The following is a 12,888-nucleotide window of genomic DNA, read 5'->3' on the forward strand; positions in this document are numbered from 1 at the left end:
TATTGATGTTCCGCGGATCACCGAGTCCCAGCGTTGGTCCTTCAGCTCTTGCTTTTGCCTCAGCATCTGCTTCCTTGTCTCTTCCACTCTATAATAATCTTGAGCAAGTCGTTCTAATTTCTTCCATAACTTCTGGTTCTCTTTGTTGATGGCAGGGTTGAACTTAGACTCACTCTCCTTTGCTACCGACAACTCCCAGGCCTGGGTCTTCTCCGGGGCTGATTTTGGCTTTGTCTCTTCCATCGGCACCCTCGGCAGAACTTCTGGTTCATTTAACTCCATTTGCCCAATCAGTGTCTGCAGAGAATGTTCGGGGTCAATGTGGTCCATTTTGTCCAGGAACTGAAGGTCTTCCTTTATGTATCCTGAGGCTACACAGCCCTTCCTTGGCTTCTTATGTCGGTTATGGTTTTTTATTAGGCATCCTAGGAAGGATTTTTCAGCCTGAGCCAGTACCTTTGGCTCCTGAAGCTGCCTAGTGTCCTCCAGCTGCTCCAGGGCTACCTGAGTTTCTTTCACATTTTTACACAGCTTCTGGGTTGGCCCCACTTCTGACTTGTGGAAGTCCATGAACGTCTGTGACTGAGAATACTTATCTAGGCTAGTTGCATGTGGGGCCGATGGAAAGGAACGTCTACGGTCTTTAGTCATCGTGCTTCTTGAATATGAGCACTCACTACGGCCCCTCCGAAGTGGATGGGGAGCTACTGCTGAAGTATAAATGCTAGGGTTAAGATTTTTTCTCTTCCCAACAATGCTTTGAAGCTTCTGATGTTTAGATGTCTGGTAGTAATCATGAGTGAGGTCATCCCAGCTTGTCTGGTGTTCACTCAACCCTACCAAGCTATCTTGGAAGTTGCAAGGCACCTTAGTTCTGTCTGGGACAGCTAGAAGCCATTTCATTTTCTCCACCATCAAATAAGCACTTACAGCTGGACATACAACTTGGACTCCGGGTCTTTGGGAGTTCATAGTTGCTTCCTGAGTTGTGGAAGTCCTGCCCTCAGGATCTTGCCTCCTCTAATCGTCCTAGGACCATGGCTTTGCCCTTCCCAGAACTCATCCCACATAGGTCAGGTCCCACTGTTTGGCTATCTATTGTTTCTATTTGCATGTGTCCGGTACCCCTAACTTCGTAGCTGGCTCTCTCTAGATTCTGGTTTTTATCCTCTATCATCATTGCTGGAGGTTTGGAACCAAATTAATTCTTTGGAGTCATAATAATACTCTGGAATGATGGCCAGCCAACAATCCATTCTTTACTCTCTAGCCATGCCATCTCTATGGTGTGGTAGGTGTGGCCATCCTCTACTTCCTGTGTAATGATTTTAGACATGGTGTCATTTGGGAAATGCACCTTTGCACAGGTAATATGCATAGCAGGATAGAGACATGGCAACTCCAGCAACAGATGGCTAGTAAACAGAAAGCCAGAGGGAAGGGGATGGTAGTGTCCGGGACAGTGGCTTTCCAGATACCTTGCCGTACACAAAGTCTGAGACCCTAGCTGGAGTCTATTAGATGTGTCGTCTCACATGCTTAGTGCCACTAACCACATTGCACTGAGTTAGTTTTCTGACAAAGTTACACGATTCTTGATGGGCAGGGCTTTCATGTGAGCAGTGGTCCTCAATCTTCCTAATGCCCTGACCCTTTAATACAGTTCCTCATGGTGTGGTGACCCCCCAACCATAAAATTGTTTTCACGCCTACTTCATAACCGTAACTTTGCTACTGTTATGAATTTTAATATAAATGTATGAGTTTTCTGATGGTCTTGGGTGACCCCTGTGAAAAGATCATTTAACCTCCAAAGGGGTTGCCACCCACCAGTTGATAATCACTTATATACACTGTGTTAGGCTGCATGGCCTTCACAGAATTGGTTCAGTGAAAGAGATATAACACAAGTAAAGAAATGCTCTCGTGAGCCAATCTGTTGGTGTTCTCCTCGCAGTGACAGAACACCTGACATTAATGACCTGGAGGAGGGGAAGGGTTTCTTTTGGGTCTTTCTTAAAAGTCAGTACAGGAGTCAGGAGGGGACTAGCTTGGGTTCCTGTGACCAGAAAGCATAAAAAGAATACTGCCTCTGTGTGACTCTGTCTCCTTCATAGCACCCAAGCTAAAAAAAAAAAAACCTCCCAACTAACCCAAGAAAGACTGCAGAGACCAACAGCAAAGCCATGCCAACCTGCTCCAGAGTTGCAGGTCCAGTAGCAAGTTCTATGTCCTAGAACACAGCTTTGACTTCTCTTTTATTTAATTTCCTCCTGTTTATTTATTTTGCGCTTTTACAGTTTTAAATTTTATCGGTATGTATTCACGGTACATAGTGACGGATTTCATAAGGACACTTCTATTCAAGTATATGCCGAACTTCAGCCATATTTACTCCACTATCCCACCACCTCTCTTTCCTCTCCCTTTCCCCAGATTGTCATGCTTGTACATTCATGTTGTATGTTTGTGTGTGTGTGTCTGGGTGTATGTGTGCTACAATTAGAGAACAATACTTGTCTGGGTGGAGTTCATTTCACTTAATGTTTCCACTTCTATCCATTTTCTTGGAAAATGACATTAACCATTGTTTCACTCCTCTTTACAGCTGAATAAAACGCCTGTGTGTGTGTGTATTGTGTTTCTTTGTCCATTCATCTTTTGATAGACACGTAGACTATTTTCACAACTTAAATATAATAAATATCATGGTGATAAACATGCATGAGCAGCTGTCTCTGGTATTTACCTACATAGGTTCCTGTGGGTCTTTTCACCTGTGTGGTATAGACACGTTCCATGATAGTTCTCTGTTTAGTGGTTTTGAGGAATTCATCAGATTGATTTCCATAGTGTCTGAACTAATCCCCATTCCCTAATCGACATTCCCTTCAGCACCATAAGGGTTCCTTTCCTGGCTCTCACCCTTTCCAGCATTTGATATCAGCTTTTAGAAAAGTTCTTATTCATTTATTGAGAACTCTACAGGTTGTAATAGCTTTGGTCACATTTGCCCCTCTCCTAAGCCCTCCCAGATCCATATCCCTTCCATATCCACTCAACTTATTGTCTTCATTTTTAAAAAATACATCAAGTCCAATCTGTGCCATTTTTTCTTGATAGCTACTGGTGTAATGAATTTGTCTTACCCTGGACTTTTTTAGTTGGGAGACTAATTTCTTTATTACTATTTCAATTACATTGTTCATTGTAATCTATTGAAATTGTTTATATTCATTTGATTTAATTTTGTAGATAATATATGTCTGGAAACATACCTGTTTTATCTAGGTTTTAAACTCTTTTTTTTCTATATGAGTTTTCAAAGTATACCATAATGGCCCAAATCCCATGGCATCTGTTGTACTGTCTCCCTTTTCATCTCTAAGTTTATTACTTTGGGTCTTCTCTCTCTCTTCTGCTTGGTTGACTAAGGCTTTGTTGACCTTGTTCATCTTTTCAAAAACCCAAATGTTTCATTGGTTCTGTATTTTATTCTTTCCTGGGTTTTTCAGCATTAGGCATTGAACCCAGGACCTCTTGCATGCTAGGCAAAGACGCTCAATACTTACTTCTCCAGTCCTCCTCCTTCTCTCACTTAAAAACAGAGACAGTAAAAAACATCATTAATGAATTCCCCTGAAAGCTCGATAAGCTGGTCCTTTAACTCAGTATAGTATCCCAAGTACACAGTGACATCCACTGGATGTTGAATAAGAGCACAAATGTGACAAGTTATTTACCTATGCTAAAGTAGTGAATTTATGAATATGAGAAATTTAGAGTATAGCCTGGTGTCACTTAATATAAATTGTTACCATTATCATCTTCATTGTCTTTATTCCCAACCCACTGAACCACCCCAGTGTCCCCTGTCATAGTCTTCCCCAAGCTTAACATCCCTGTTTTATTAGACATACGGTATATCGTAGGATGTAGTTATTTAAATCTCTATCTGCCATCGAGCTATGTGCTGTACGTCAGATCTCATATCTTTGTTACCATGATTCAAAATCTCAGAGTTGTGCCTAACATACTAAGCAACCGTTAAATCTTAGTTAAACAAAAACAAGCAGTTGTAACAATATGAGATTAAAGGTATCCTGTGATGACAAGGTACCCTGTGATGACAATCAGCCTGAGGTCATTTACTCTAGTGCAGCTTGTCCCCTTGACATTCTATGACTTTGTTGAAGTGTCTAACAATTCCAAGCTAAGTTACTCATTAGGGTTACCATGAGGACTGGAAACACACACACACACACACACACAGCATCTGGCAGAGTCCTCTACTCAGATCACTCTACTAGTGAATATGCACTAGCATCCTGACTTCCTCCCTTTACATCCAGTGCTGAAATTCCAGTGCATTACAATTCAGGGTAGGGAGCTTGGGGGAATAAAGGGGGAGTGGGAAAAAAAAACACCCGCCAGAGTTCTGGTGCTCTGGGCCGGTGGATGCAGAAGGACTGCCACATGCTTTCCACATGGCTCTGGGTGGGTGTCTGGCTGTGTGAATCCACTGGCCCCAGCTCAGTGGGTAGTGAACAAGGGGCAGTCTCTAAGTACCATGTTCTCAGCCTCGGGCATCCCAGACATCTCTGAGAACAGAATGGGGACCCCTGGGGGCGGCTTGGTCAGCCCTGGGGCCAAAGGGAGGAGAGGGCAGGGGGAGAGGGAGGCACTGGGAGGTTCCCATGCAGAAGAGAGTCCTTGATCCAGTCCATGGCTGGAGCTTAGGAAGGCCTTCCCTCGGGAAGTTAGACATGGCTCATTAGGGGAAAGACTATCCCATTGTTCAAGCAGAGACAGTCTATGGTTTTAGAGCTTTATTGCAGAAAGGCAGGGAGAAAGAGAGAAGGTAGAAAGAGAGAGAGAGGCTGGCCATGATTACATGGAGGGGGTGAAGAGAGAGAGAGAAGGAGGACTAGAGATGAGAGTTTTTAAAAAGTGAGAGCTTAGAGAGTGAGGAGGGGCCAAGCAGCCCCTTTTATAGTGGGCTGGGCTATCAGGTTACTGTCAGGAGGAGCATGCCTGGCTATAGTCAGGAAATTGTGGGGGTGGAGTCTAGCCAGAATGCCAGATGCTTGGGACATTGTCTGAGTGACTTATAGTCACAGAATTATGGAGTTGGGGGCTCTGTGGTGTCATGCACCTGACTCTGGGAACATGGCTCACTTTTCTGTCCCTTGTAGAGTTTTCTACTGGGTCTTCAGAGCAAGCCTCATTCAACCAAAATAGGCTGTCTATCACAGCCCCACATAAGAATGAGGGGCAGTATGCAGTTGTGTTCTTTACCCGTTGAAAAGACCACCAACAGATTGGGAAAGGATCTTTACCTATCCCAAATCGGATAGGGGACTAATATCCTATATATAAAGAACTCAAGAAGGTGGACTCCAGAAAATCAAATAACCCCATTAAAAAATGGGGCTCAGAACTGAACAAAGAATTCTCACCTGAGGAATACCGAATGGCAGAGAAGCACCTGAAAAAATGTTCAACATCCTTAATCATCAGGGAAATGCAAATCAAAACAACCCTGAGATTCCACCTCACACCAGTCAGAATGGCTAAGATCAAAAATTCAGGTGACAGCAGATGCTGGCGAGGATGTGGAGAAAGAGGAACACTCCTCCATTGTTGGTGGGATTGCAAGCTTGTACAACCACTCTGGAAATCAGTCTGGTGGTTCCTCAGAAAATTGGACATAGTACTACCTGAGGATCCAGCAATACCTCTCCTGGGCATATATCCAGAAGATGTCCCAACCGGTAAGAAGGACACAATGCTCCACTATGTTCATAGCAGCCTTATTTATAATAGCCAGAAACTGGAAAGAACCCAGATGCCCCTCAACAGAGGAATGGATACAGAAAATGTGGTACATTTACACAATGGAGTACTACTCAGCTATTAAAAGGAATGAATTTATGAAATTCCTAGGCAAATGGATGGATCTGGAGGGCATCATTCTGAGTGAGGTAACATATTCACAAAGGAACTCTCACAATATGTACTCACTGATAAGTGGATATTAGCCCAGAAACTTAGGATACCCAAGATATAAGATACAATTTGCTAAACACATTAAACTCAAGAGAATGAAGACCAAAGTGTGGATACTTTGCCCCTTCTTAGAATAGGGAACAAAACACCCATGGAAGGAGTTACAGAGACAAAATTTGGAAGTGTGACAAAAGGATGGACCATCTAGTGATTGCCATATCCAGAGATCCATCCCATGATCAGCTTCCAAACGCTGGCACCATTGTATACACTAGCAAGATTTTGCTGAAAGGACCCAGATATAGCTGTCTCTTGTGAGACTATGCCAGGGCCTAGCAAACACAGAAGTGGATGCTCACAGTCAGCTATTGAATGGATCTCAGGGCCCCCAATGGAGGAGCTAGAGAAAGCACCCAAGGAACTAAAGGGAACTGCAACCCTATAGGTGGAACAACAATATGAACTAACCAGTACCCCAGAGCTCTTGTCTCTAGCTGCATATGTATCAAAAGATGGCCTAATAGGCCATCACTTGAAAGAGAGGCCCACTGGACTTGCAAACTTTATATGCCCCAGTACAGGGGAACACCAGGGCCAAAAAGGGGGAGTGGGTGGGTAGGGGAGTGGGGGGGTATGGGGGACTTTTGGTATAGCATTGGAAATGTAAATGAGCTAAATACCTAATAAAAAAATGAAAAAAAAAAAAAAGAAAAATGACTCTGTGTGTTGTTTCCCACAGTCTTCATGGCCACCTTGCACACAAAGACTTTTAGTTCTGTCGAACAATTGAAGAACAGACTCAGAATCAAGATCTGACCTTCAGCTAGTACATGCTTCTGTATCTATAAGATGGTCAATCAATCTCTAGCCACCACTTGCTGCCCGTTCTGCTCTAAGCTTGGTCCTGTGTGGTGATGTGGGCCCTTTCTTCAAGGTGTCTATGGGTTGAGGGAAGTGGTAGGCAGCAGAGGTCTGAAGCAAGTTGCTTTCACTCTGGAAAATGTCTAGCAGTTATTCACTGTGTCCAAGGCTGTCATATTATAGTACCTAATACTTATTTCATAAAGTGTGATTTATTCTTCCAGTCATTTTTTCTCATACTTATCTTAAGGGAAAATGTTTGAAATTAAAATAGATTCAGTACAAGTCATAATTTAAAGAACCATACCGTATTTGGGTATGTTTCAAGGAGTGAGCAAGTTTTCTGGCTTTGGTTAACTTTTTGGTTGTGCAGGACTCATCATCATCGTTGGTATAGGGAGCATTCTGACCCCTGTATGTCTCCGTCCATTTATACTTAAAATTTAAAAAGTATGTTTCTGGTACAACTATCTGCCTGTGCCTTTGGCAGATGCACTCCTGTTTTCTGGTTGCTTTTTACATTTATCAGTGCCAACTGTGGTTTCTCAAATGTCTCTGTAGGACCCCAACTCTGGGTCAGTGGTACTTACTTCGAGATGCCCCCAAGGGAGACACCTAGATGCAAATCGATGCAAAATCAAGAGGTTTATTTTCTGGTCAACCCTCAATCAGTCCCTTGAGGTGAGTGGTGAGAAGGCAACCCTGAATGGTTATTACAAGGAGTTTTAATACTTTTTAGGGGCACAGGTTACATCAGCAAGGTTACATTTCAAACTTATTGGCTTAGCATATTGACTTTTAAATCTATTGGCTAGCAAGCATGACACATAAATTTGATTGAACTCTATCTGAGACTTTCCAGAGGGTCAGGTGACTATTAGTACATTCTGAGAATATTTTTACTCAAGAATGCTGGAGAATGGAACTTGGCCTAGCCTTGACACCAGGTGGGAAGGGGAAACTGTAAGGAGAAGGATTTGGGACTGGAAAACCCCTCAGGGTCCCTCATCTTCCAGTCCTTCTTTTATTCTCTGAACTACAGGGGGCACTTAAGTGATCTTAATTCCGCTGTTGGTTCATTTTACAGATATTTGTTGAGCATCTACTCTGGCCAATGCCAACTGCTGCACATTTCATACAAAGTAGTCATGGTCATTGCCCGGTGGACCAACTATCAGCTCTAGTGTGAGATGCAGACATTGAAAAACAGCAGTGATCTAGGCCATGAAGAAAGAATTACAGGTGGTTGGGAGACCATGCACTGTGGCTATAAGGTGTGAATGTAGGAAAGGCTTCTCACAGGAAGCTGATTCTAAGCTATAAAACCTACAGGAACAGGAGGTGTTAACCAGGCCACTGAGGTGGGGCAGGATGACTTGGCATGTTTGTGAGTGTAGGTGTGGCATGGTGTCAGGATGGATGTGGGATAAAAGGAAGGTGATTTTAATGAAAGATACACATTCTTGAATACCAGACTGTGAAGGAACTGAGAGGAACCCAGAATGGATAAGGAAGAATGGCATCAAGAGAAGAAGGGAGGTACGGGGGAGGGGGTGGTGGTGGTGACAAGCTGCTATATAGACTTGGAATATCCTGGGGCTATGGGGAATGTTTGACATGATCCCATGAACATTTTTGAAAAGATGTCTTTGAAAAGAGAGCTAAGAATTGGTTGGAGGAACCCAAGGGGTGTGGAAGGTGGTAGTTGAAACTGTCATAGAGGTGCTGAGAACACTCTTTGGATAGCTGGCTGCAGGAGCAGATGTTGGTGAATAGAATTAAACCTTTGCAAGCAGAGATTAGTGTCATGGCGCCTTAGTGAATGTGGTATGGGCAGGGTAGCAATGCCTGAGGGATGACAGGCTGTCTCCTCGCTTGCCTTTCATTGGATGATACTGAAGTACACAAGGGGATCAGGAGGGGGTAGGAGGAAGTGGGAGCAAGATACAGTCAGCTTTTGTGTGGCTGTGGGTACTGGGTGGAGCCCCGGAGCAAATGTCCTGATGTCCCCCCTTCTGACTCTTCCTGTTCCAGTTCTTTCTAAAGCAGACACTAGAATCGCATTCAGGAAACTTTCAGTGAACTGGTGTTGCTTTCTCTGAATTCAGTCTTGTCTCTTACGAACCTTTCTGTAAAGGCCACAGGCTTTCTCCATCATCCCTATCCCAGATATAGAGATTATAGGCCTTTTCCCTCCCACTTCAAGCCTCCTTCCTCAGGAATTCTACCAGCTTTTCCTACTGGTTAATATATTTGTTCTTGCTACTCATGGTATAGTTGGAGCACACATGACTTGGGGTTGTGGGCAATTTCTTCTTTTAGGCATTTTGCCTGTCATATTTATATATTGTCTTAGTTGGGTCTCTGTTGCTGTGACAATGGGTTTATTTCATGTTGCAGGTTACACTCCATCCCTGAAAGATGTTAGGGCAGGAACACGGAGGTAGAAACTGAAACAGGGACCACCACAATGCTGCTTGCTGGCTTGCTCTTCATGGCTTGCGCAGCCTGCTTTCTTATACAACCTGGGACCACCTATCTAGAGATGGAATCGCCCACAGTTGGCTGGGCCCTCCCACATTAATCATCAATCAATAAAATGATCAATAGTCTTGCCTAAAGGACAATCTGATGGGGCATTATTTCAATTAAGGCTCCCCCTCCTCAGACAATTCTACTTTGTGCTAACTGGACAACAATCAACGCATATATCCTCACACACTTTATATAGTTGGTCTTTGTCTCATGCTCTATGCATAGTTATTTTGTATGACAAAAGCCTGGACATGTGACAGCAGGTTAGTGGGGTGCTAAACTCCACTGATGGGCTGGTGGAGTGTGGTGTCATCTGTATAGCTCTAAATATAGTTGCAGTGGTAGTTTGAATATGCTTGGTCTTGAGAGTGGCACTATTAGGAGGAGTGGCCTTGTTGGAGGAAATTTGTCACTGTGGGAGTGAGCTTTGAGAGACCTTCCTCCTAGCTGCCTAGAAGCCAGTCTTCTCCCATTTGCCTTTGGAACAAGATGTAGAACTCTCAGCTCCTCCAGAGCTATGCCTGCTTGCATGCTGCCATGTTTCCTGCCTTGATGATAATGAACTAAACCTCTGAAGCCAATTAAAGGTTATACTTTGTAAGAGATGCCTTGGTCATGGTCTTCACAGCAATGGAAACCCTAACCAAGACACAGACATAATGAAATAGCCACCCATACCCATACCTACAGTCATTCATCCATTACAGGATAAGTGATGTGTCATTTACTTGGCATATAATAGCAAATGTGTTATAAAGCTTGAAATGGGGCAAGGACATGTGGAATGCAATAGTTTATGAAAGCCAATCACATAAGGGTAGAAAAATATTGATGCTAATTAGTAAGTCTGTTCTGTACCTTCCAGGCTGTGTGCTAAGAACTTTCCTTGGGTAAAGTTATGAAGTCCCCACTATACACAGTGCAATGGTACATGAAGTCAGAAAGTGAGGTTGGAAGAAGGGCTTCTAGTGGAATCAAGATGGAAGTCTAGCCTGAGTGGCTCAAAGTAAAAATTCAACCATAGGAATGGAGTGGTTTTCAAAATGACTCAGGCTCCCTAGAGGTCAAACATGAGCTTCAGGGTATGCAACTGGAAAAGCAGCCCTTTCTATCTGTCAGAGCAACCAAATAGCATCTGTCTATGTATTTGGCTCTGAAGATGATTTGAACCAAGAATTCTCTACTTAAGAAAGAACTGAATTGCTAAATCCAAAGATTTTAACTGTGTGGGATGCTGAAGCTGTTAAAATTAGTGCCAGCTCTGTTGTAAATGTTGTGATCCTTCAGAAATCTGCCTAAGACAAAGACAGGGCTACAACTCAAGAGAGATAATTTACTTTTGTTATACATTATCTTAATATACAATATACTGTACATGTGTATGCTTGCATGAATTTATGTGCAGCACATACATGCAGTGCCCACAGATGCCAGCAGAGGGCACAAAGTCCCCTACAACTGGAACTACAGATGCAGTTACTATGACAGTACTGAGAACTGAACCCTGATCATCCCCAAGAGCAGTTAGTGCTCTTAACAGCTGAACCATCCCTCTAGTCCCCATGAGACATGCTCTGCCCTTTGACAAATTAGAAGTAAGCTAATTAGTAGAATGTGAGAATGTGTGGTAGGTTGTCACCATTTTAGAATGCTTTTGTGGATTTCTTCACAAAGCCTTGCAACTGCCTGTGAGAGAAGAAAGGCTTCTCATTGTTGACATTGTTCTCACAGTCTGTCATATGTCAGTCAGTCAGCATGGCAAAGTGTCTGGCTTTGTACTGCTGCCCTATCTTGCTCGGTGCTCTGTCTTCAGTGTCATGTTTACTGTCTCAGTTAAGGGTTTGTATTGCTACAAGGAGACACCATGACCAAGGCAATTCTTATGAAGGCAAACATTTAATTGGGGCTGACTTACAGATTCGGAGTCATGGCAATCCGTTGTCATGGCAGGATGCAGGTAGACGGTGCTAGAGAAGTGGCTAAGAGTTCTACATCTTGATCTAAAGGCAGTCAAAAGGAGGCTCTCTTCTGCAGGCATCCAGGAGGGGACTCTTTTCTGTACTGGGTGGAACTTGATCATAGGAGCCCTCAAAGCCCACCTACACACTTCCTCCAACAAGGCCACGCCTATTTTAACAAGGCCACACCTTCTAATAATACTACTTCACCTGGGCCAAGCATATTCAAACCACCACAGTTACCAAGCAAATATATGTTGATTAAATCAAAAAATTGAACTCAGGAAGTGAAAGCATCAGGATCTTAGCCCTTTAACACCAGGAATGGATTGCAACCCACTCTGCCTTTTTTTAATGACAAAAGAATGAGTTTATTGAAAGCCATTAGAACAAAGCCATTGGAAAATTAAGGTTTTGTGTTTGATCTGACTTCATGTTTGGATGGTTATTCTCCAAATTTCAGCTTTGAATCTATTTTTTAGATGGATTATCTGTTAGCTATTGCCTGTAATACCTGTAGATTCCTTTTATTGCAAACCATGATGCAAATATTTTTACTTACCTTCAACCATTTTGGTTTCCTGAGATAACATCTTGTTATGGGTCTCTTAGTGGCCACAAATTCTTCACCTGCTTGACTCAGCCTCTTGAGTGCTGGGTTAAAAGAGATGAGCCACCATATAGGGCCCTGGATACAAATGATGAATTATAACTTTTTTTTTAAAAGAATATATTTATTTCAAGTTTACTATATAATGCGTTTGCAAAAGAAGAAAAGGGGCCTGTGTTGTACATTAGTTAATGTGGAAATACACAGAATAGATTGTTGTTTTCTCTCCACTTGAAAGGTTCTACCTTCTGGTAAGCTTCTTAAAGGTTAAGCATATCAGTTGTCAGTAGCCATTAAGAGAAGAGAACATGGTTGGCTAGCAGGGGTTGACGACGGTCTCTGCCCATTCTCCCCACATTTGGCTCTTTCCCCTCACTATGCCTGTGTCACCCTCTTAGAACTTCCCTGAATTCTGAATCCAGCATGAGTGTTAGACCAATAGCTAGGTCTTTAGCAGCTGAAGATTGCCTACAATGATGTTTTGATCTCTACTCACACTTTCTCAGGATAAGTAGTGGTTTAAGGAATATCATGTTGTCATGGCATTACATTCATGCAGGTGTTGGCCGTGCAGCTGGGATTCAAATTAAGCCACTATCCAGCTATAAGCGCTCATTTTCTTTTTGTCCTCGAGACTTTTTTCTTCAATTAAAACAAACAATTTCATGACAAGAAAACCACCGAGTCTGCCCCAGGCTGAGCCTGAGTTGCTTTCTGTTTTGCATTGTTTCCCCTCAAAGCTGTGTTTTCCACTTTGTAAGTAAGTCCCCGCCAGGGTCATCTGAAAGCTTCTGCCTCGGGAGGGAACTCTGTGTGGTGCAGATCTGGGTAACAACTTCAACAGTGTCCTGACTGCAGAAAATAAAGATTCAGGGCCCTAACTCAACAGCAAACAACAACTCAAGTCCCATGTCC

General features: G+C 43.1%; 1 protein-coding gene across 5 annotated transcripts in view; it reads left to right on the forward strand.

Annotated features, from left to right (window-relative positions):
• The window catches only part of Dclk1 (doublecortin like kinase 1), a 296,817-nt gene that overhangs the window by 158,489 nt on the left and 125,440 nt on the right, over positions 1-12,888 (forward strand). The window lies entirely within an intron of this gene.

Source organism: Mus caroli, chromosome 3 (assembly GCF_900094665.2).
Source record: "Mus caroli chromosome 3, CAROLI_EIJ_v1.1, whole genome shotgun sequence".
Classification (NCBI taxonomy): domain Eukaryota; kingdom Metazoa; phylum Chordata; class Mammalia; order Rodentia; family Muridae; genus Mus; species Mus caroli.